At 41.8% G+C, this 26,611-nt stretch overlaps 1 protein-coding gene across 2 annotated transcripts in view; it reads right to left on the bottom strand.

Annotated features, from left to right (window-relative positions):
• Positions 1–26,611, bottom strand: part of kdm6a (lysine (K)-specific demethylase 6A) — a 252,209-nt gene that overhangs the window by 215,536 nt on the left and 10,062 nt on the right. The gene's annotated exons all lie outside the window — the stretch shown is intronic.

Below are 26,611 nucleotides of genomic sequence, written 5' to 3' on the forward strand. Positions count from 1 at the left end.
TGTGGTTTTACTGACTGAAGGTCTATTTGGAGTTCCAGCTTTGTTCTATCTCCAGTCTTCAGACCTCATCAGTAGTTAAAGGCAAGTGAATACAACAGTAAATAAACATATTTTAAAAACCGCAGGTGCTAAAGATGGTGTTTAATCCACTAAAAAATTTCTAGCATTTTCCATTTCTTTCCCCTTCCACCTTATTATCAACGAGGTAGCACCTAAGACTCCTATCACTCAATGCAACAGACTGAACCAAGTTTGCAGAGACAGGGTGATGAACACTGTCAGACAGTTCCATTCTTCAAAAACAATGGACCTACAAGAGTTTTATTACTACTACCCTGATAAGCCAATTGATTGCTACTAACAATAATCATCGCCTGGATAAAATGACATCGTAGTCATATACTACACTCATGCCAAACTTTTTGCCGATCTACTCTATCCTCGTTTCTTGCATTAGAACCAAATCCCACCATGCTTTGCCTATTTAAGTGTCTAAGTAGCTCAAACATGATGGTGGAATGTGACTCATCATACAAAAAGCACATTCCAAATATTAACCACACTAAATAGAAAACTTATTCCTCAAATCCCCTAAAAGCTTAAACACTCTCACCTGAGATACATGCCCTTTTGATTTTGATACCTCTGCCCTAACTGTACTTACCAGGTCACCCCAAGGAACACAAACCCAAAACGCACCTCATCCCATTTAAATGATAATAAAAGACAACACTTAAATCATGAACAACAGGAATTCTGCAGATGCTGGAAATTCAAGCAACACACATAAAAGTTGCTGGTGAACGCAGCAGGCCAGGCAGCATCTCTAGGAAGAGGCGCAGTCGACATTTCAGGCCGAGACCCTTCGTCAGGACTAACTGAAGGAAGAGTGAGTAAGGGATTTGAAAGTTGGAGGGGGAGGGGGAGATCCAAAATGATAGGAGAAGACAGGAGGGGGAGGGATGGAGCCAAGAGCTGGACAGGTGATAGGCAAAAGGGATACGAGAGGATCATGGGACAGGAGGTCCGGGAAGAAAGACGGGGGGGGGGGGGGGGGGGGACCCAGAGGATGGGCAAGGGGTATATTCGGAGGGACAGAGGGAGAAAAAGTAGAGTGAGAGAAAGAATGTGTGTATAAAAATAAGTAACAGATGGGGTACGAGGGGCAGGTGGGGCATTAGCGGAAGTTAGAGAAGTCGATGTTCATGCCATCAGGTTGGAGGCTACCCAGACGGAATATAAGGTGTTGTTCCTCCAACCTGAGTGTGGCTTCATCTTTACAGTAGAGGAGGCCGTGGATAGACGTCGTACTCTTAATAATTTCTCCTTTGCTCCTCCCACTTCTTCCAAACTAAAGGTGTAGCTATGGGCACCCGTATGGGTCCTAGCTATGCCTGCCTTTTTGTTGGCTTTGTGGAACAATCTATGTTCCGTGCCTATTCTGGTATCTGTCCCCCACTTTTCCTTCGCTACATCGACGTCTGCATTGGCGCTGCTTCCTGCATGCATGCAGAGCTCGTTGACTTTATTAACTTTGCCTCCAACTTTCACCCTGCCCTCAAGTTTACCTGGTCCATATCCGACACCTCCCTCCCCTTTCTAGATCTTTCTGTCTCTGTCTCTGGAGACAGCTTATCCACTGATGTCTACTATAAACCTACTGACTCTCACAGCTATCTGGACTATTCCTCTTCTCACCCTGTCTCTTGCAAAAACGCCATTCCCTTCTCGAATCTGCTCTCAGGATAAGGTTTTTCATTCCAGGATGAGGGAGATGTCTTCCTTTTTTAAAGAAAGGGGCTTCCCTTCCTCCACTATCATCTGCTCTCAGGATGAGGCTTTTCATTCTAGGACGAGGGAGATGTCTTCCTTTTTTAAAGAAAGGGGCTTCCCTTCCTCCACTATCCAATTCCTCCGTCTCCACCGCATCTGCTCTCAGGATGAGGCTTTTCATTCTAGGACGAGGGAGATGTCTTCCTTTTTTAAAGAAAGGGGCTTCCCTTCCTCCACTATCCAATTCCTCCGTCTCCACCGCATCTGCTCTCAGGATGAGGCTTTTCATTCTAGGACGAGGGAGATGTCTTCCTTTTTTAAAGAAAGGGGCTTCCCTTCCTCCACTATCCAATTCCTCCGTCTCCACCGCATCTGCTCTCAGGATGAGGCTTTTCATTCTAGGACGAGGGAGATGTCTTCCTTTTTTAAAGAAAGGGGCTTCCCTTCCTCCACTATCCAATTCCTCCGTCTCCACCGCATCTGCTCTCAGGATGAGGCTTTTCATTCTAGGACGAGGGAGATGTCTTCCTTTTTTAAAGAAAGGGGCTTCCCTTCCTCCACTATCAACTCTGCTCTTAAACGCATCTCCCCCATTTCACGTACATCTGCTCTCACTCCATCCTCCCACCACCCCACTAGGAATAGGGTTCCCCTGGTCCTCACCTACCACCCCACCAGCCTCCGGGTCCAACATATTATTCTCCGTAACTTCCGCCACCTCCAACGGGATCCCACCACTAAGCACATCTTTCCCTTCCCCCCCCCTGCATTCCGCAGGGATCGCTCCCTACGCGACTCCCTTGTCCATTCATCCCCCCCATCCCTCCCCACTGATCACTTATCCGTGTAAGCGGAACAAGTGCTGCACATGCCCTTACACTTCCTCCATCACCACCATTCAGGGCCCCAAACAGTCCTTCCGGGTGAGGCAGCACTTCACCTGTGAGTCGGCTGGGGCGATATACTGCGTCCGGTGCTCCCGATGTAGACTTTTATATATTGGCGAGACCCGACGTAGACTGGGAGACCGCTTTGCTGAACACCTACGCTCTGTCCGCCAGAGAAAGCAGGATCTCCCAGTGGCCACACATTTTAATTCCACATCCCATTCCCATTCTGACATGTCTATCCACAGCCTCCTCTACTGTAAAGATGAAGCCACACTCAGGTTGGAGGAACAACACCTTATATTCCGTCTGGGTAGCCTCCAACCTGATGGCATGAACATCGACTTCTCTAACTTCCGCTAATGCCCCACCTCCCCCTCGTACCCCATCTGTTACTTAATTTTATACACACATTGTTTCTCTCACTCTCCTTTTTCTCCCTCTGTCCCTCTGAATATACCCCTTGCCCATCCTCTGGGTCCCCCCCCCCTTGTCTTTCTTCCCAGACCTCCTGTCCCATGATCCTCTCGTATCCCTTTTGCCTATCACCTGTCCAGCTCTTGGCTCCATGCCTCCCCCTCCTGTCTTCTCCTATCATTTTGGATCTCCCCCTCCAACTTTCAAATCCCTTACTCACTATTCCTTCAGTTAGTCCTGACGAAGGGTCTCGGCCTGAAACGTCGACTGCACCTCTTCCTAGAGGTGCTGCCTGGCCTGCTGCGTTCACCAGCAACTTTTATACTTAAATCATGAGTGGTTTCAAGTCAATTGTATTGTTTAATTACATTTCTATTCTCTCTCATCATAATTTGAAGAAGCTTCTCAATATGGAAATCATCCTGTCAAGTGTGTTTTAATTTGGTGATTTCTGCACAATGATAAGCTCTTCATTTGTATTATGAATAGATATTTTAGTTCCTGAATTGTCAAATCAAGAACGGTACAACTAGCAACTAATCAACTAGTACATTCCATGAAACAAGAATCAGGTCTCTTATCCTCAAACCAATTCCTTATACTACACGTTCTCTGACTTAGCTGAAACTTGGCCACTAGCTGGCATATGCCCTTTCAAATTCTTGAGAAGGTTTTGTGGACAGACAGCATCTTTGATGATATTTGGCAAGTTACAGATGAAGATTTTAATTCACAGACCAGCAACTTTATTGCACCCAGCTGGGAACAGGAGACGCAGGGGATCTCCAATACAGCAATCGTGACCATCTTCAAAATAAAGGGAAAAATCCATCTGTAGCAACCACAGAGATCGCTTGGAGCAGGCTTCAATTATACTGGTGCCCAAGAAGAGTGTGGTGATGTGCCTCAAAGACCATCAGCCAGGTGCACACATCCACAGTGAAGTGTTTTGAGAGACTGGTGATGAAACACATCAGCTCCTGCCAGAGAGGCGACTTGGATGCACTCCAATTTACCTACTACAGCAACAGTTCCACAGCAGATGCCACCTCATTGGCTCTTCACACAACTCTGGAACATCTGGACAGCAAAGGGTACATATATCAGGGTGTTCTTAATCGATTAAAGCTCAGTATTAAATACCATTATCCCCTCAAAACTAATCAATAAGCTCTAAGACCTTGGCCTCAATACCTGCTTGCGCAATTGAATTTAGGATTTCCTTACTTGTAGACCCCAGTCAGTTCAGATCGGCAAAACATCTCCTCCACGATCTCCATCAGCACAGGTACACCACAGTGCTTAGCCCTTGCTCTATTCGCTCCACACCTATGACTGAGTGGCTAAGCACAACTCCAACACCATATCCAAGTTTGTTGACCACATCACTGTTATGGATCATATCAAAAGGTGGAGAAGAATCAGTACAACAAGAGAGATCGAAAATTCACCTGAATGGTATCACAACAACGACCTCTCATGGAATGTCAGAAAGACCAAGGAGCTGATTACAGACTTTGGGAGAAGGAAACAGAAGTCTGCAGAGATGTGGCATGCCATCAAAAACTCTTGATAAGTTTCTATAGATGTGTGGTGGAGAGCGCATTGTCTGGCTGCATCACAGCTGGTATGGAAACACCAATGCCTTTGAACAGAAAATCCTACAAAAGTTAGTAGATTCGACCAATACATCATAGGTAAAGCCCTCCCAACCACTGAGCATATCTACATGAAACGCAGCATCCATCATCAGAGATCCTCACCACCCAAGCCATACTCTTTTCTCACTGCTGCCATCAGCTGGAAGGTACAAGAGCCTCAGGACTCACACCATCATGTTCAAGAAGTTACTATGCCTCAACCATCTGGCTCCTGAACAAAAGGGGATAACTACACTCACTTACCCATCTATTGATATGTTCCCACAGCAAATGATATAATTTTAAGGACTCTTTACCTTGTTACTTCATGCTCTCATTATTTATTGCTATTTATTTATTTTTGCATTTGCACAGTTTGCTGTCTTCTGGTTGATCTTTCTTTTATCCTACTATAGTTATTATCTATAAATTTGCTGAGTATGCCCGAAAAAAAATGAATCTCAGGATTGTATATGGTGACACATGTACTCTGATAATAAAATTTACTTTGAACTTTGATCAATTACCTGGCTCTTTCCCAACCACCAACTCCAAAGAAATACTCCTAAGAATCCATCTAAAAAAACAATTGAATTGCTCTTCCAACAGATTTGTTTCTGCCTCCAACTGATGCCAAGCCCACAGCAGATACAAAGATACTTACCCTCACTGGATACAACCAAATCGTCCAAATCTACAGATGCATAAAGGAAGCAACAATCTCTGCCGACCATTGCCCACTGGGCACATCACTCACACACAACAACTGACTCCGCCCCCCCTAAAAAAACAGCCTATTCCAAACCCTGTCAGAAGCAATCGAAGGGGCTAGATCCACAAAGCTTTTTCTGCATGTCTATATGAAAACTTGATAGCCCCACCCAACTCCGGAGAATCTCTGGCCCATAACCAAGGTAAGAGAAAGCACCCCTGCATTAGGAGCACAATGAAACCCTGAATAAAATATCACATCACTAGTCATCCACTTATGCAAAACCTGCAAATACCTTAGAATTCATAAATATTAGAATGGAAGCAAATTATCCTTGATCCCAAGGGACCACCTAGGATGATAACTAATCTTAATAGTAAAAAAAACTTCATACAGAACAGACGTCTTTATTCAATTAGCAATGAGATCGGAGTTAAATTACTTTGTTGCCTAATATCACAACGCTCTCTAAGTTTGTACTGAAGAATTCTGGAGAATATATGAAGCAGTAAGAAAATTGAAGCAAAATAAAAACCATTCAGCCTACTCAAAAACAGTTTGTAATGCTCTGGTCCAACACTGTGGTATCTGATGCCAGACAACAGAAAATCCTGATCATCTTCCCCTTTCTCTCAGCCAATAGAACTGTTCTTTTTAAGAACAGACACTCCAGTGGGTGGGGGGGTAAGAGCTTCCCATAATCCAACATTTTTCAAAATGGAAATGCTGTTGGTTGAGATCATAGTAGTTGCATCTGTATGTTAATTAGCTATAGATTAACATATTTTGGTTAATTTTGGATCTTAGTTGGAATGAGTTAATTAGTATAGATCTCTAGATTCAAAACATGCCAAGACTAAGGTGCTTAAACTTCTATTTCTCAACTGTGCCTTAGTGCACAATTTTTAATAGTAAAATCTGTCACTTATTTTAAAAATTATCAGTATTTCAAATTTCCCACACTTTCCCAATGTCACAGTCCGGTCTGTGAAATCCACATTCCGGTTCATGGTCCAGTCCATGTTCCTTATTCCAGGTTTTCCGGTTTTCTCCAGTTTCTGTTGAGGCAGCTGATTCTCGTTTGGGCTGGCTTCATAAATATCTTCAGGATTCAGCCCCTGCTGCTGGATTGTTCTTGTCCTTACCCCCTATCTGTATCCCTTCCCTTCCCCTGCCTTCTGTTTCCTCGCCTGAAGTCTAGCCTGCACCACTGTCAAGTTCCATCGCCGGAGCAAGATAGGAACTGTCTATTGTTGCTTTGAACTGTGTCTGTGTCCACACCTTCACTAGGTAGGTCTGGCCATTTGCCAATTACCTAGTGTTGGGATCTGTCTTTGTGTCCTTGCCTTCGCTAGGTAGGTCCGGCCATTTGCCATTACCTAGTGTTGAGAACCGCCTGTATCCACGCCTTTGCTAGGAAGGTCCGGCCATCTGCCGCTACCTTGCGTTGGGAACCGTCTCGTCGAATTCTGCATTCCGTGTAATGAGTCCCAGCCCTACGTCCTGTTTCCAAGGAGGGGTCCCAGCAATGTGTTCCATGTTCCTGTCTCTCCCAAGGCCGAGGCTCTGTGTTCCATGTTCCTGCTCTCCCAAGACCACGTCATGTCCTTGCCTAGTTCTGGGGTCCGAGCCCAAGGCAAGACCCAGGTTCTGGGTCCTTGCCCAGTCTCTGGTTCAGAGTCCTTACCCAAGCCTCGTCATGTCTTCGGCTAGATCCAGGGTCCAAGCCCGAGTCAAGACCCAGGTTTTGGGTCCTTGTCCAGTCTCTGGTTTGGAGTCCAAGCCCTGGCTTCTAGTTCCAAATCCCATGTCCTGGTTCCACTATCCTAGTCAAGTCCTAGCCCAGGCCCTGTATCCATGTCTCATCCAGGGCCTGTGTCATGTCCAGCGTCCTTTCTTCCCCACTTCCCTTGATTTCGTCCCTAACTCTAGTCCAGTTCCTACTACTTCAGTGTCTGTGTCTTGCATTTGGGTCCACTCCCAGCGCACCCCCCCACTATGACACTTAAATCATCCTATAATAGCCCTGCACTACACTTGCAGCTTAAGCACAGATTGCAAATAAACAATGCACCTGCTCACTTTTGTTTCCAACTTTAAAGCTAAGACCTTTACTCTCTGCATTCCCTCTCCCATTCCCTTGCTAGTTTGTTAAATGCTCTAGCAACTCCTCCCAGAAACTTCCGTTGAAGACCCTGGTCCTGTGTGCACAAATTATGCGATCAATTAGAAAACTGTTGACCAAGTCATAAAAACATCCTTGTACAACTAATTCTACTTGGAATGGCAAAATTGTTTAATGAGTTATTCTTGGAGATGTACTGAATTCTCTAATAATGTTAATAAAGCCACCTACCTCACAAACATTTTGTGGAAAGGAAAAAGAAAATCTGCTTTGGTTTGCAGCAGCAGGACTGTGAAAGTTTCTAACTCCAACTGAATCTAAAACATTTGAAAATAATTTAGCTTGCACAATACACAAGATCATGGTTCACCAAGGAGTATTAAATCCAATGGTAAAAATAAAGGTATTCCTGTAATTAATATAGGCAATTACAGTAGTTATTTTCAAATATCCCATTTGCCACAGAGCATAGTGACACATAGCAAGTTGTTGTGTTTATAGTTTTTTTAAAAAATGCTCATCAATAATGAAACCTGATCGAAATAACGTATGTACAAACAAATTAAACCACATAACTGATCTTCCTATAAAGGCCCATCATAATGCTCACACTTCAGTTCCGTGATTTAGGATACCAGAAAAACCCCACACTGGTTCAGATACCAGATGCAAATACAAAAATAATAGCCATTTGTCAACATCTTGTTTAATCGCACTGCAAGCAGCAGTGAAATAAATGTGCAGTTCCACATCATTCACTCAGCATTCAACTGCTCACTGAAAAGAATAAACCAAAACCAATTGACAAACCAGACAAAAAAGTGGAGAAAGCATGTCAGGCAGACTACTTAATCTACCAACTGGGCTATTTAAAATAAGTCATTGCAACAAATAAAAATGTTTATCAAAGCATGATAAAAGATAGCACACTAGAAATGCTGTCATTTTTAAGTAGACTGTGTATAACAGCGGTCCCCAACCACCGGGCCGCGGACCGGTACCGGGCTGCAAAGTATGTGCTACCGGGCCGCAAGGAAACGTTACGAGTCAGCTGAACCTTTCCTCATTCCCTGTCGCGCACTGTTGAACTTGAACATAGGGTTGCCAACTGTCCCGTATTTGCCAGGATATCCGTATATTGGGCTAAATTGGTTTGCCCCGTATTTCCCCCGCTAAAATACAGCGTTCCTATGAAACCTTTCGTGCCAAAATGGTGTGGTGAAGAAGCAATTACCATTAACTTACATGGGAAAATTTTTTGAGCGTTCCCAGGCACAAAAAATAACCTACCAAATCATACCAAATAACACACAAAACCGAAAATAACACTAACATATAGTAAAAGTAGGAATGATATGATAAATACACAGCCTATATAAAGTAGAAATAATGTATGTACAGTATAGTTGGGAAGATTAAGCCAAAACCGATTTGTGGGGAAAAAATTGGCATGTACGCACATGCGCACTTCACATATGCGCACATCACGCATGCGCACACAGGTGCCCGCGTAAGGCTTCATGGCCATGGTAGTCTTTCCTGGGGTAAACGCAAGTGCCCCGGGATTTGACTGCTAACTTTGTCCCTTATTTGGGAGTGAGAAAGTTGACAACCCTAAAACTGTAAAAGACATATTGAGGTGAGCTTAACCCTACTTGAACAATCCCACCACCACCACCCCGCACCCCCCCCCACCCGCCCCCAGGGTCGGCCGGTCCACAAGAATATTGTCAATATTAAACTGGTTCCACGGTGCAAAAAAGGTTGGGGACCCCTGGTGTATAACGTACTAATTACATATTTTTACAAGTACAGTCAACAAAAACAGAATTCATCTTCAAAAAGTATTCATGTTAGCATAAAAGAATTAAGAACTCCATACCCAAAGTTTTACATCTGAAGTAAAAGGAGAATTCGAGACTATATCTCAGGGGTGTGTGCTTAGCCCATGCTCTACTCTCTATATACCCATGACTGTGTGGCAAGGCATAGCTCAAATATCATCTATAAATTTGCTGATGATACAACCATTGTTGGTAGAATCACAGATTCACTAATATCTTCATATGATCCAAAAACTTTTGCCACAAAGCCATCAATTCCATTATTGTGCCAAACTAATTATTAGAAATTAAACACTGACCTAACTAATCCCATATGCCTACTACACAAGGTCCACACCCCTCCATTCTCTGCATATACATGTGCCTATTTAAGGGCCTCTTAAACACATCTATTGTATTTTCTTCCACTACCTCCCAACGGTGCATTCCAGGCACCCGCCATTGTGTCAACTCACTCTCCCCAGAAATCTGTGAACACCTCTCTCACTTTAAATGCACACCCTCTTGTATGAGATAATTAAATACAGAGGAAAAAGATACCAGTTAACTAATCTGTCCATGCCTCTCATATTCTTATAAATTATCAGCGGCCATTGCTCTGGAGAAAATAACCTGTGTGTCCAACTCCTCTAATCCAGTCAGCACTCTGATAAACTTCTTCTGTGCCCTATCCAAATCCTTTCGATAATACGGCAGACAGAATTAAAAGCAATACTCCAGATGTAGTCTAACCAGAGTTTTATAAAGCTACAAAACTGTGACTCTTGAACTCAATGCTTCTATTATATTCCTCTGGATGCTCTGATTTCCTCCCACAGTCCAAAGATGCAGCAGTTGGCAAGTTAATTGGTCATTTTAAGTTGTCCCATGACTAGGCTAGGATTAAATTGAGGTTTCTGGGCAGTACAGCTCAAAGGAGCTATTCCGTGCTACATCTCAATCAATCAATCATGCCATACACTTTCTTTGCTACCCATTCATCTTGTGCAGCCACTCTCATGGAGCTATGGATCTGAGTCCTTCTTGCAACAAAGTGCTTAAGGGTCCTGCCATTTCCTGTGGGCTCTCTCTTTACACCTGATCTCCCACACCTCACACTTGCTCAGAATAAACTTTATCTGCAATTTACTCGCCCACCCATCTATATTTTTACCCAACTCAAGGCAACGATATTCACCGGCTGGTGGCGTAGTGGCATCAGCGCTGGACTTCGGAGTGAAGGCTCCCGAGTTCAAATCCAGCCGGCCTCCTTGCACACTTTCCATCCGTGCTGGGTTGAGTGTCGAGCTAGTAACTCGACCTCATAAAAATAAGAAAGCCTGCTAAAAAAACGCCATCATGACAGTGTCCCGATGACTCCACTCTGAGTTAAGGGCTTTCTTCTTCTTCAAGGAACGGATATAACAACAGATGTTTGTTTGGTCTTTACCCAAATATTTTCTTCCACTTTATCAACCCATGCCAAATTTGCTGCATTCATGCACCACTTTTTTTTTTAACCATTTTGCCAAGACTTTAAATGGAACAGAACACAGCAGCATTATCTCCAAACATTCACCTTCAGGCAAAACGCTAGAGAAAAACAATTAACAAAGCACTCGAAAGCCTTCGGAACTACACTGAACTCAAGTTTAAGGTAATGATTTACCTCCAACAATAAAAGCAGGGCTATCTAGTATTGAATTTTCCCCATTCTCATGGTTGCCGCATTTATTCACACACTGCCATGCTGTCCAAAGGAAGCCACTCCCACATTATCTCTCAATATCATCTCTTTTACCAATGTTTGGACCAAAATATGCCAGGAGCCAAATATTCTTGACAGAATTCACACAAAAAAATCAATTAACCAGGTCACGGATGAATAAATGCCTCTTAAGAGCAGTATCTATGGGAATTTACGGCACCAAGATATGCAGGAATGTGGCACTGAGAACAAAATTATCAGCCATGATCAGTCCTGATGGAGGGTCTCAACCTAAAACATCAACATTGTTTGATCCACAGTTCTTCCAGATGTTGTTTGTTCCAGGTTACAGCACCTCCATTCTCTTGTGCCTCCATCAACCAGAATTGTACTAAATGCCAAAGTACAAGGCATTGAAAGGCAAAGGCCAGACAGGACTGTGTGAGAATAGGAAGGGAAGTTAAAAAGGCACTGAATCCTGCAAAGCAGAGAGGCAGACAATTTTAAAACAAAAGGGAAAAAGGCAATTTTCTACTCCAAGCACTTTTGGGTTGAATTCCAGCAGCGTATTAGTCATGTAAAGATTGCAGGAAGTTCAGAACTTCAGTTTATACTGAAGCTTAACCACCTATAGCACAGAATAGGAACCAACGTTATGGAGAAAATGCCTAGGTTAAAATGTCAAAGTTAAATTCAGAGGTAATGAAGGGGACAAATACAAATGTGAATTCGAAAATGCATAGGATCGAGACAGGAGTGCAGTCTTAAGCATTTCCAGAGTATCCAAATGTTACTCATATTTCATCAGTACCCTTCAATGACTGCCGTCTTAAATAACACCCCAATAGTAAAAGATAGATGGATAGGTAGATAACTACTTTATTGATCCCAAAGGAAATTACAGAGTCACGGTAGCATTTCAAGTGCACAGTTATACAAATATTGGAAGAGAAGTAGAAAGAATAAGTTACCTCAAACAGTGTAACAGAAGGGAGTCATCACTTCCCCAGCCATAGATTGTCTCATTGTAGAGCCTAACGGTGAGAGGAAGAATGACCTCATATAGTGCTCTTTGGAGCAGCACAGTTGTCTTCCTCTATTTACTAAAGGTCCTCCTCTGTTCAGCCAAAGTGGCATGTAGAGGGTGAGAAACACTGTCCAGAATTGCCAGGATTTTCTGTAGGGTCCTTTATTCTACCACAGCCTCCAGTGTATCCAGTTTGACTCCTATAACAGAGCCAGCCTTTCTAAACAGTTTAATGAGCCTGTTGACATCAGCCGTATTGATACCATTACCCCAGCACACCACCACATAGAAGATTGTACTGGCAACAACAGATTGTTAGAACATGTGAAGGAGAGCCTTGAATACTGATTCAATGTTATAGCTGAAGCCCGAGGCATATAGGGTCAATCGGAAGGGAGCCAATACAGTCCCCTGTGGGGCCCCAGTGCTGCTTATAGCTACGTCTGACACACAGCTCTGAAGCCGCACAAAGAGAACACTGACACGCACATCTTTCTAGCTGCTCTCTCAGAACTTGACAAAGGAAGAAAAATATTTTGAAAATTAAAAATAGAATAGAAACATTGATATTTATTATATGCTTCATTTAAAACTTGTACTTCTATCCCACATTAACTGGAATTCATAATGAAAATGATAGTAACATAAATAAGCACAGATGTTCTAGCTCAAGTCGACATTAATGCAGAAGTTGTCAAATTTTTATGCCAATATCAAAATCCTAATGGGTCAGCATGCTGTCCAGTTATTATATTAAATCCTTGTTATCCACAAACTCCAGACATCACACTCCCAAGGTCAACTTTGTATAAATGGATTTGCAGCCATAGCTGATGTTTGGAATGCTTATGTTTTCAGAATTCCCATTAAACTCACTGGCTTATGGGAATTCAGAATTAGGCCTAGCACAATGAAGCTCAGTGTTTTGCCCACTAGAGACACCGCATAATCAATGATAGGTTGACATTATTGTGCATTTTTTATACTCCACCCATTCTTCACGATACTCTTTAAACAACTTTTCTGTGTCAATTGTTCAACAGACGACACCATTGCTATCACCCTCCACCTGGCCCTAACCCACCTGGACAAAAAGAGACACGTACATTCAAATGCTGCTCAGTTCAGCATTCAACACAATCAGTCCTTAGAAACTGATTGGAAAGCTGAGCCTACTGGGCCTGAACACCTTCCTCTGCAACTGGATCCAGACTTCCTGACTGGGAGACCTCAGTCATTCTGGATCGGAAGCAACATCTCCAACACCATCACACTGAGGATGCGGAACGACCACTCTCCACTGAACATCGACGACTGCTCCGTAAAGATCCTTAAGAGCACCAAATTTCTTGGTGTTCATCTGGCGGAGAGTCTCACCTGGTCCCTCAACACCAACTCCATAGCAAAGAAAGCCTAGCAGCGTCTCTACTTTCTGCGAAGGTTGAGAAAAGTGCATCTCCCACGGCCCATCCTCACCACATTCTACAGAGGTTGTATTGAGAGCATCCTGAGCAGCTGCATCACTGCCTGGTTTGGAAATTGCACCATCTCAGATTGCAAGACCCTGCAGCAGATAGTGAGGTCAGCTGAGAAGATCATCGGGTTCTGTCTTCCCACCATTACAGACACTTACACCACACGCTGCACCCATAAAGCAAACAGCATTATGAAGGACCCCATGCACCCCTCATACAAACTCTTCTCCCTCCTGCCATCTGGCAAAAGGCACCGAAGTATTCGGGCTCTCACAACCAGACTATGTAACAGTTTCTTCCCCCAAGCCATCAGACTCCTCAATACCCAGAGCCTGGACTGACACCAACCTACTGTCCTCTACTGTGCCTATTGTCTTGTTTATTATTTATTGTAATGCCTGCACTGTTTTGTGCACTTTATGCAGTCCTGAGTAGGTCTGTAGTCTGGTGTAGTTTTGTGTTGCTTTACATAGTTCAGTGTAGTTTTTGTATTGATCATGTAGCACCATGGTCCTGAAAAACGTTGTTGCGTTTTTACTGTGTACTGTACCAACAGTTATGGCCAAAATGACAATAAAAAGTGACTTGACTTGAAATGTCCCCTTATATGGCCGAGGTCATTTAGTCTATTGTTATATTACATAGAAACATAGAAAATAGGTGCAGGAGTAGGCCATTCGGCCCTTCGAGCCTGCACCACCATTTATTATGATCATGGTTGATCATCCCACTCAGAACCCCGCCCCAGCCTTCCCTCCATACCCCATGCTCCCCGTAGCCACAAGGGCCATATCTAATTCCCTCTTAAATATAGCCAATGAACTGGCCTCAACTGTTTCCTGTGGCAGAGAATTCCACAGATTCACCACTCTCTGTGTGAAGAAGTTTTTCCTAATCTCGGTCCTAAAAGGCTTCCCCTTTATCCTCAAACTGTGGCCCCTTGTTCTGGACTTCCCCAACATCGGGAACAATCTTCCTGCATCTAGCCTGTCCAATCCCTTTAGGATTTTATACGTTTCAATCAGATCCCCCCTCAATCTTCTAAATTCCAACAAGTACAAGGCCAGTTCATCCAGTCTTTCTTCATATGAAAGTCCTGCCATCCCAGGAATCAATCTGGTGAACCTTCTTTGTACTCCCTCTATAGCAAGGATGCCTTTCCTCAGATTAGGGGACCAAAACTGCACACAATACTCCAGGTGTGGTCTCACCAAGGCCTTGTACAACTGCAGTAGTACCTCCCTGCTCCTGTACTCAAATCCTCTCGCTATAAATGCCAGGATACCATTTGCCTTTTCACCGCCTGCTGTACCTGCATGCCCACTTTCAATGACTGGTGTATAATGACACCCAGGTCTCGTTGCACCTCCCCTTTTCCTAATCGGCCACCATTCAGATAATAATTTGTTTTCCTATTTTTGCTACCAAAATGGATAACTTCACATTTATCCACATTAAATTGCATCTGCCATGAATTTGCCCACTCACCCAACCTATCCAAGTCACTCTGCATCCTCTTAGCATCCTCCTCACAGCTAACACTGCCACCCAACTTCGTGTCATCCGCAAACTTGGAGATGCTGCATTTAATTCCCTCATCCAAGTCATTAATATATATTGTAAACAACTGGGGTCCCAGCACTGAGCCTTGCGGTACCCCACTAGTCACCGCCTGCCATTCTGAAAAGGTCCCGTTTATTCCCACTCTTTGCTTCCTGTCTGCTAACCAATTCTCCATCCACATCAATACCTTACCCCCAATACCATGTGCTTTAAGTTTGCACACTAATCTCCTGTGTGGGACCTTGTCAAAAGCCTTTTGAAAATCCAAATATACCACATCCACTGGTTCTCCCCTATGCACTCTATTAGTTACATCCTCAAAAAATTCAATGAGATTCATCAGACATGATTTTCCCTTCACAAATCCATGCTGACTTTGTCCGATGATTTCACCGCTTTCCAAATGTGCTGTTATCACATCTTTGATAACTGACTCCAGCAGTTTCCCCACCACCGACGTTAGGCTAACCAGTCTATAATTCCCCGGTTTCTCTCTCCCTCCTTTTTTAAAAAGTGGGGTTACATTAGCCACCCTCCAATCCTCAGGAACTAGTCCAGAATCTAACGAGTTTTGAAAAATTATCACTAATGCATCCACTATTTCTTGGGCTATTTCCTTAAGCACCCTGGGATGCAGACCATCTGGCCCTGGGGATTTATCTGCCTTCAATCCCTTCAATTTACCTAACACCACTTCCCTACTAACAAGTATTTCGCTCAGTTCCTCCATCTCACTGGATCCTCTGTCCCCTACTATTTCTGGAAGATTATTTATGTCCTCCTTAGTGAAGACAGAACCAAAGTAATTATTCAATTGGTCTGCCATGTCCTTGCTCCCCATAATCAATTCACCTGTTTCTGTCTATAGGGGACCTACATTTGTCTTTACCAGTCTTTTCCTTTTTACATACCTATAAAAGCTTTTACAGTCAGTTTTTATGTTCCCTGCCAGTTTTCTCTCAAAATCTTTTTTCCCCTTCCTAATTAAGCCCTTTGTCCTCCTCTGCTGAACTCTGAATTTCTCCCAGTCCTCAGGTGAGCCACTTTCTCTGGCTAATTTGTATGCTGCTTCTTTGGAATTGATACTATCCCTAATTTCTCTTGTCAGCCACGGGTGCACTACCTTCCTTGATTTATTCTTTTGCCAAACTGGGATGAACAAATGTTGTAGTTCATCCATGCAACCTTTAAATGCTTGCCATTGCATATCCACCGTCAATCCTTTAAGTGTCATTTGCCAGTCTATCTTAGCTAATTCACGTCTCATACCTTCAAAGTTACCCCTCTTTAAGTTCAGAACCTTTGTTTCTGAATTAACTATGTCACTCTCCATCTTAATGAAGAATTCCACCATATTATGGTCACTCTTACCCAAAGGGCCTCTCACGACAAGATTGCTAATTAACCCTTCCTCATTGCTCAAAACCCAGTCCAGAATAGCCTGCTCTCTAGTCGGTTCCTCGACATGTTGGTTCAAAAAACCATCCCGCATACATTCCAAGAAATCCTCTTCCTCAGCACCTTTACCAATTTGGTTCACCCAATCTACATGTAGATTGAAGTCACCCATTGTAACTGCTGTTCCTTTATTGCACACATTTCTAATTTCCTGTTTAATACCATCTCCGACCTCACTACTACTGTTAGGTGGCCTGTACACAACTCCCACCAACGTCTTCTGCCCCTTAGTGTTACGCAGCTCTACCCATATCGATTCCACATCTTGCCGGCTTATGTCCTTCCTTTCTATTGCGTTAGTCTCTTCTTTAACCAGCAACGCCACCCCACCTCCCCTCCCTTCATGTCTATCCCTCCCGAATATTGAATATACCTGAACGTTGAGCTCCCATCCTTGGTCACCCTGGAGCCATGTCTCTGTGATCCCAACTATATCATAATCATTAATAATAATCTCCTATATGTTCTCCTATATGTTTATTTTAAATTGTTTTTCTGTTTTCCAAATCATTTATAAATTTAGGTGATAAGCTGCATCTGAAGTTTGCTCACATTACAAAGATATGTTACACTTAAAGAGATGGAAGCATTAAATTACAAATTAATTATCTAATAAAGTAAATGCAAAAATATGACAAATGGATCTGTGAGTTAACTACTATACAGTTATCCACTTGAGGAACTGAAAAGGACAAAACAGAGCAACCAGAAATGGATAAAAGCTAAGAGTTGTGAAAATTCACAGAGACATGTCCACCTGCATCAATCATTTAATGTTAGGGACTGGCACAGAAAATAAAAATGCTAATAGAATACAGACCTTTGTATCCAACAGATTAGGCTGAAGGGTAAAAGATACAAATCCAAGTTTGTACCACACCTACAGCCTAGAGATTTTGGTGTACCAAATCTTGGCAGAAATAATCCAAACAAAAGAAAAACTATCCAGATGCTAGAAATCTTCAAATCTATTTTCTACTCTATCATTTTAATTCCAGCGACTGCAGCCATAGTTAGGGATTCATCTCAGCTGCTACAACTCCTCAAGACTCAAACTGCATCCCCAAAACAATTACAGTCATTAGAATGTAATTGTTTGGTTAACTGTTTCGTTTGTACCAAAATTTTCCCACACTACAGCTGCAAGTTTGAATATTAAAAGTATTAAATAAATACAACCTACACATATTCCTATTGGTTATTTATGTGGCATATTTGTATTCTGTCCCTTTGCACAGAATTATATAGATTAAAAAACACACACACACATATATATATATATATATACATACATACATACACACACACACACATATATATAAATAAATATATATATATATATATATATAAAAATAAAATCCTGGAGCAACTCAGCAGATCAGGAAGCATCATGATGACTCATATCTGTATATACATACATATACACACACACACAAACTATAATCACATTATTACCTGGTTTTGACAATCACTTTCCAGCTTGTATTCCTTCCTTTCTGCCCACCTTATTCTGGCTTCTTCCCCCTTTCTTTTTAAGTCCTGATAAAGGCTTTCAGCCCAAAACTTCGATTCTTTATCCCTTTCCATAAATGCTGCCTAACCTGCTGAGTTCCTCCAGCATTTTGTGTGTGTTGCTATATTCCCAGCATCTACAGAATCTCTTGCGCTTGATTTTTTTTATATAAAAAGCAATGTTGTAAACATATTTAAATACATTTCAACATTCTGCTCAGTCTAAGGTTACTCAAAATGTATAAACTGTATTTGCATAACAAGGCTTAGAATTGTTTGCCCCTGATTTTATTGGAAGTGTGTGAAATTATTCATAGATGTTAGCATGACCCTTAAACAGCTTCCAATTTTCTTGCCATTTCTCATCAATTTGCTCTATGGCAGCAAAGAACAACAATAGAAAAGGACAAACTGGATAAAAAGCAAAACCAAATGCTGTACTTGCAATAATTTAGTCATTCAATTGTTCCAATTTATGCTACTGGAGACATACGTAAAACAATAGGAATTAGCCAATCCTCACTTCTACATCTTTATCCAGGCTCAATATTCATCACTAACATCCAAACTATATCCAATACCAGATTAAGCAATTTATATTCAACACCATATTTTATAAATATAATCATCTGGATGAATTTAAAGTTAACTCCCTATGAATCTATTGAGTAGGTTACACTTCTGCACATTAGACAGAAGGCCAAAGATCTAACTCAAGCACAGAGAGTTTATAAAATTCATATTTTATACATCCAGAACTTGGGAAAAACTGGAAATTCACTCAACAACTCCTCCTAGAGGGTATATATGAACAATGAGCAGCCATAATTTAAATGTGGTTGTTCCCATTTATCTTTCAAAATGCAGTTTCTGGAACATGTGGCAAAATTTGCAGGCTGTCCTGGCACAACCTCGGGTTCATAGGCTGTTAATGCAACTAACACATTTCACTGTATGTTTCAATGTACACATGACAAATAAACTTAAATCTTGAAGAGAAAATAATACATGATAACACATTTTTTGAGATGCAACTTCCATTGTCCATACTAATCAATAGATATGACACATTGGATTTTCTATGACACTTCAAAATGTACCACCTTGAGGGTTCATGGGGTTGCAATGACCACCAGCCTATATGGAGAATTGGTTATACATCAATTAACAGAGATAAACAGGTCACCTAGGGTGGTGTATCTGAACAGTACTGATCCCATAATTACTCAATTTATTTTAACGACAGAAGCACAGCACTTCTAGCTTCAAAGCTCACATAAAGCTTGAGGGGAAATTAATGAAGTACAAAGTACAGAGTATGCAAAGGGATAAAGGCAATTTAAATATGTGAATAAGGTGAGCAGATGTACTAAGTGTGGAAAAATGTGAAATTATACATGTTTTTGGAACAATGAAGTAGAATATTTTCATCGTTATTAGAAAGAACTAAGTCTTAGTGGAGACAAGAACTTTGGTATGCCATTTCACAAAACACAAATAAACTTAAGAAAATAAGAGATTGAAACATAATTAGCCTATTTAGCCTCTCAAGTCTGCTCTACTATTCGATCATAGTCATTTTCTCTCTCAACCTCATTCTCCTGACTTCTCCCCATAACCCCACACCCTTACTAATCAAGAAACTATCAACCTCTGATTTAAATATACCCAATGACTTGGCCTCCATAATTGAATAAGGCAATGAATTTCACAGAATCACCACCCCAGGATATAGGAATTCCTCATTTCAGTACTAAAACAATATCCTTCCATTCTGAGGCTGTGTTCTGTGGTCCTAGGTTTTCCCACTATTGGAAGTATCTTTTCCATGTCCACTCTTTCAATATTCATTGGGTTTCAATTATATCCCCCTTCCCATCCTTCTAAATTTCAGTGAGCACAAGCACAGAGCCTTCAAATATTCTTCATACGTTAACCAATTCATTCCCAGGACCATTGTCGTAAAACTCTCCTGGATAGATATGGAGAAAGCAGCTCACAGAACTCCAAATGCATTCAACTAATACCTTGTAAAGTCTCAGCATTACATTCTTGCTTTTATATTCTCATCCTCTCGAAATGAATGCACTTGCTTTCCTTTCTATCAAAAATCATGCAGACTTCGACTTATTTTATCACGTGCCTCCAAGTAACCTGAAACCTCATCTTTAACATCTTGCCAACCACTGAAGTCATTCTAACTGGCCAATAATTTCCTGTCTTTTGCCTTCCTCCCTTCTTAAAGAATAGAGTGACATTTGCAAATTTGCAGACCTTCGGAACCATTCCTGAATCTAGCAATTCTTGCAAGATTGCCACTATGTCTCCATCCCTTCAGCTATATCTTTCAGAACGCTGGGGTGCATGTCTATCTGGTCCAGGTGAATTACTACCTCTGACCTTCCAGCTTCCCAAGCACTTACTCCTTAATAATAGTGACTACACTTACTTATTCCCGCTGAGAATCTGAAATATCTGGTGCCTTCCACAGTGAAGATTGACACAAAATTCTAAATTAGTTCCTGCATTTCTTCCTACCCCCCCCCCCATTACCACCACTCTAGTATCATTTTCCAGTAATCTAATGTCCACTCTTGCCTCTCTTTTACTCTTTGTCTGCAAAAACCTTTGGTATTTTCCTTCTATCCCAGTGGCTAGCTTACCTTCACATTTCACCTTTATTACATTTTCAGTTGCTTTCGGTTAATATTTTAAAAGCTTTCCAAACCTCTCATTTCTCAGTAATTTTTGGTGTAATGTATGCCCTCTCTTTTGCTTTTATGCTGTCACTGACCGGTTTCATCAGCCATGGTGCCTCAACCACCCTTCAAAATGCTTCTTCTTAGGATCCATCACTAACCTGATTTTCTCAGTCTACCTGCATATTGAAATAGTTCATGACTATTCTAATATTGCCCTTTTTGCATGTCTTTGCCATCTCCCATTGTAATTTGCATCCCACCTAACGTTCAGAGGCCCGTATACAAATGCTGTGTGATGTGTTGCCCAGTTACAAACCGGAACCACAAAATATCGGACAGTACACTGTATGCAATTAAACGATTGAACTTAATCTGACTATAGGATTAGTGAAGAAAATAAAAAGTAAAAGGGCCCATTTTAATGAAACAGATTAATGTGCACGTTGGAGCTCATGGATTCACCTATTCGTTCCCCATAGACCTTCAAGCCTCACTGACCATCAGACACTCGCTCCAAGTCCACTCCATCCGCCGGTCTAAGAACTCTTTCCATTCGTGTCTTCTCTCTTCATCTCTCGCCAAAAAAAGACAGCAAAATCCCTGCTCCCAGCCCCACAAGAAAGAACATGCCTCTCATTGGATAGTGCACATTCCATAGACCCCAGTATCTCTGGTAATAACCCAAGCATTACTGCTACAGAGAAACCATTACCTGAGCAGTGAACATTACAGAGAGGCCATTACATTAGCAGTGAAACCTTACAGTGCATAACACACCTTTCTACAATGCCCACAACATAATGCCTGCTAATCTCTATACGCGCTACAAGATCATCTACCTTATTTCATGTGCTGCATGCACTGAAACATAACAGCCTGAGTCCAGCACTCCCAACCCTTCTTTTGTAGTGTTTTAAGGCTCAGATTCAAGGTCATCATCTTTGATCCTGAATTCCTCGAGCAACCAAAACTTACTGCAGATGTGGTCATCAGGAACCACAAAGGTATCCATCAGCTCCACACCACACAGCTTCTTCTTCTTCTTCGGCTGTCCATCAACTTTCGACTTTGACTGAGGCCTGGGTAAGGTTGTATGGAAGACTGGCAGTTACCCATGCTGCAAGTCTCCCCTCTCCACGCCAACAATGTTGTCCAAGGGAAGGCACTAGGACCCATACAGCTTGGCAAAGGTGTTGTTGCACAGCAATGTGTGGTTAAGTGCCTTGGTCAAGGACACAACACGCTGCCTTAGCTGAGCCTAAAACTAGCAACCTTCAGATAACCAGACCGACGCCTTAACCACTTGACCACGCGCTACAGCACATGTTTAATAACTACCATAAAAAGAACCTTACCTGTTCTTCACCTGTACTTCCCTACAAAAGCTCTCAAGCCAAAGCCTTAAACTGGCCCACTTATGCAAGGCAGATAGGAAATTGCCTCTGGGACTGTGGCCTCTACCCTTCTCACTGAAGCCTCTTGAGCCTTAACTCCCCATTAACTCTCTATGTTCCCACAATGGTTGCTCCACTTAAACCTACCTTCTTTTTACTGGCCCATGTGAAACTTGCACGCCACAGGTCCTGCTATATTCAATGGTTCCCACTCTCACACAGATCTAGATTCAGCATCCAATTGGTGTAAGCAAACGGTAATGAGATCTTTTAGCAAGTTTGTGGATATAACAGTGAAGGATGGCTTTTTGAAATTCTACAGAGCTTTGGTGTCAAGTACAACATAGATTCAGTAGATTAAATCATGGAATGAGGTATTTATTCAGTGGAGATTACCTAAATTCTCTGCTTTCACCAAATTTAGAAAAAAAAATCTCATTGAGAGATACAATTTTCCCAGAAAATCTAACAGGATTAATGTTGACTATTCCTTCTAGCCAGAGAACTTAGAATGAGGTAGGCACAGCTTCATGACAAAGTTCAAGTTTAATTGTCAAACATACATGAATACCCATGACTACAGCCAAATGAAACAGAGTTTCTCCAGGATCAAAGTACAAAACACAGAACTAACTGTCATGCACAGCACAAGGCACACATAGCGCATAAAGTACAATTCAAAAAAAAAGTCCAAGTCCCTAAGTCCATGAATGTTGCAGAAGTCTGCAGTTGAACACAATACATCTTGTCTTCTGCTACGCAAACACTGGAGGGCAGCACTGACTCCAGCATGAACATCACACCACACCATCTCCCATGTACCAGTGGAGCACACCAACTCCACTGCTCCCCTGGGCAGCTGCAGACAGGCAACACCACAGCTTGAGGCCTACTCTTCCCTATGACCAAAGATAATTAAGAGAAGAAATGTCTTTATGGAAAAGCATTTCACATCTTTAGAATCCCTATAAGAGATATATTCAAAGCCAAGATCAATTGATTCTAGACACCAGAAAAATGCCCAGACAGTCCAGCATAGGAGTCCAGCCTCATAACTACTCTTATCAGTGATCATAACTCTAGTTTTAAGATAGCTTTTGAAGAAGCATGTTTCTTGCAGGAGTATTAAAATGGAGAAGAACAAATTACAAGACTATTAGGCAGGAACTCGGGAGAGTTAATTGGGAACAGCTGTTTTTAGGCAAGTCCACATCTGACATGTGGAGTATGCTTAAAGACCAACTGCACAGAGTAGAGGACAGGGATGTTCCAGTAAGGACAAGGATTGCAAGGTTGAATGTCGAGAGAGGTGGTGAATTTTTTTGAAGAGAAAGGAAACATTTATAAGGTTCAGAAAGTTGAACTCAAATAGAGCCCTTGAGGATTCTAAAGAACCCAGAAAAGAACCTGAAAAGTCAGAAGGGACCATTAAGGCATTCTATCCATACGTCACCAGCAAGATGATAACTAGGAAGCAGGTACGACCACACTAGGAGAAATGAGGGAACATGTGCTTGGAAGTAGAGGATGTAGGTGAGGTCCCAAATGATTACTTTGCATTAGCATTCACCAAGAGAAGGGATGTGGAGGATAGAGAGTATGTTGCTATAGGGCATTTCCAGATAAAGAAGGAGATAGTATTGTACCTTAAAGAATATTAAGATAGACAAATCCCCAGGGATTAATTTGTTATTCCCCAGGTATATAACAAGCTTGTTGGGGCCTTGACCAACATCTTCTTGTCCTAATGTTATTCCATTATTCAAGGAGGCAAGTAGGAGTAATACAGGAAACTACAGATCAGTAAGTCTCACACTAGTGGTGGGGAAGTTACTGGAGAGGATTCTTTGGGTTAAGATTTATGCGCAATTGGAAAACTCTGGCATAAATAAGGACATCCAACATGGCTTTATACATGGCAAGTTGTGTCTTACTAACTTGATTGAGTTTCTGAGGAAGTACCAGGGTGATTGACAAAGGTAGAGCTGTGGACTTGGTCTACATGTATTTTAGTAAGGCATTTGACAAGGACCCATATGGGAGGCTCAAAGTATTTAAGATACATGGGATCCACAGTGAATTTAAAGTTTGGATTAAGAATCGACTTGCCCACAGAAGACAGTGGATAGTGATCGACGGGACATTCTGGCTCATGGTCTGTGACTAATGCTGTTCTGCAGGGATTTGTACAACGATAGGGACATCTGCTGTAAGTGATACATGTAAATGACCTGGATGAAAACATAAGTAAGTGGGTTACTGAGTATTCAGATGAAATGAATACTCATTGTATTGTGGATAGTGTAGAAGACTGGCAAAGGATACAAAAGGATATAGAACAGTTGCAGATATGGGAAGAAAATGGCAGATGAGAGTTTAGCCCAGCCAAATGTGAAGTGTTGCACTTTGGGAGATCAAACAGAAGGAGAGAGTTCACTGTTAATGGCAAAACCCTCAAAAGCGTTGATAAGCATAAGGATCTTGGGGGTCCAAGTTCAAAGCCTCTGAAAGTGTTACACAGGTTGATAGGGTGATTAAGGCATACAGCATGCTTGCTGAGGCTTTGAGTTCAAAAGTCAGGAAACTATGTTGCAACTTTATAGAATTGTAGTTGGGCCACATCTGGTATATTACATTCAGTTCTGACTGTCCCATTATAGAAAGAATGTTGAAGCTTTGGAGAGGGTGCAGGCTGCCTAAATTAAAGGGCATTTGCTACAAGGAGAGGTAGGACAAACTAAGGTTATCATCTCTGGAATGGCAGAGGCTGAGAGGAGATTTGACAGAGGTTTATTAAATATTGAGAGGCATACAGTTGCAAAAAAAGTTTGCGAACCCTTTGCAATTACCTGGTTTATGGCATTGATTACGTATAAAAACGTGGTCTGATCTTCATTCAAGTCACAATAATAGACAAACACAATCTGCCTAAGCTAATAGCACACATACAATTGTACTTCTCATCAATACTGAGTACACCATTTAAACTATCATAGCCGATGTTCAAAAAAGAATGTGAACCCCTGGGGTAATGCTTTCCACAAAAGCTAATTGGAGTCAGATGCTCCGGTCAATGAGATGAGATTGGAGGTGTGAGTTGTCCTATAAAAAGAAAGTCAGGTTACTAACAGAGCCTGCTCTTCTCAAGAAAGATCTGGTTATGTGTTCCATGCCTCAATCAAAACAACTTTCAGAGGACCTTAGAAGTAGAATTGTAGAGATACATGAAGCTGGAATAGGCTACAAAAGCATTTCTAAAGACCTGAGTGTTCATCAGTCTGCAGTAAGAGAAACAGTACAGAAATTCAGTCCTGTTGCTACTATCCCTGCTGAGATCTCTAGAACTTGCTAAAAAAGTCTCTACTCATGTGTCCACTATAAGAAAAACACTGACCAAGAACAGTGTTCATAGAAGAACACTACAGAAGAAACACTGTTCTCCAAAAACACTGCTGCACATCTCAAGTTTATAAAATACCACCTGGGTGTTCCACAACACTTCTGGGACAATGTTCTGTGAACAGATGAGACAAAAGTTGAAACAATTGGCAGAAATGCAAGGCACTATGTATGGAGGGAAAAGGGCACGGCACTGCACTGCACACCAACACCAAAACTTCATCCCAACTGTGGAGCACGGTGGAAGGATCATTACGGTTTGGGGCTGCTTTGTTGCCTCAGGGCCCGGACAGCTTGCAATCATTGAGGGGAACAATGAATTTAAAACTGTATCAAGACATTTTTACAGGAAAATGTCGAGGTAGCAGTCTGTCACCTGAAAGTTAATAGAAGTTGGATGATGCAACAAGTCAATAATCCGAAACACAAGAGTAAATCAACAACAGAATGGTTTAAAAAGAACAAAATTTGAGTTTAGGAATGGCCAAGTAAGAGTCCAGATCTTAACACAATTGAGGTGCTGTGGCATGACTGGAAGTGGGCTGTTCATGCAAGGTATCCCAGAAATATTGATGAACTGAAACAGTTTTGTATGGAAGAATGATCCAAAATTCCTCCTCGCCATTGTGCAAGTCTGGTCAACAGCTACAAGAAACAATTGGTGGAAATTATTTTTGCTGAAAGAGGTTCTACCAGTTATTAAATACAAAGAGTCATGTACTTTTTCCAGCCTGGACTGTAAATAATTAAACATATTCAATAAAGACATGAAAAGTACAACTGTTAGCGGTCTTCAACTAACTCTTTAGTTTGGAGAGAACATTGCTGGAAAAATATTAAAGATACTTCAAGACGCCATACCAGGAAAACTATAAAGACACAAACGTGGCATGTTGGAGAAGGTGTGGCTCCAAGAAGGCAAATCACTTTCATATTTTTTGGGATTACCTGAAATTAAGTTTATATTGGAAAGATATACACAGAACATTAGTTAAG

This window comes from Mobula birostris, chromosome 6, assembly GCF_030028105.1.
Source record: "Mobula birostris isolate sMobBir1 chromosome 6, sMobBir1.hap1, whole genome shotgun sequence".
NCBI lineage: Eukaryota > Metazoa > Chordata > Chondrichthyes > Myliobatiformes > Myliobatidae > Mobula > Mobula birostris.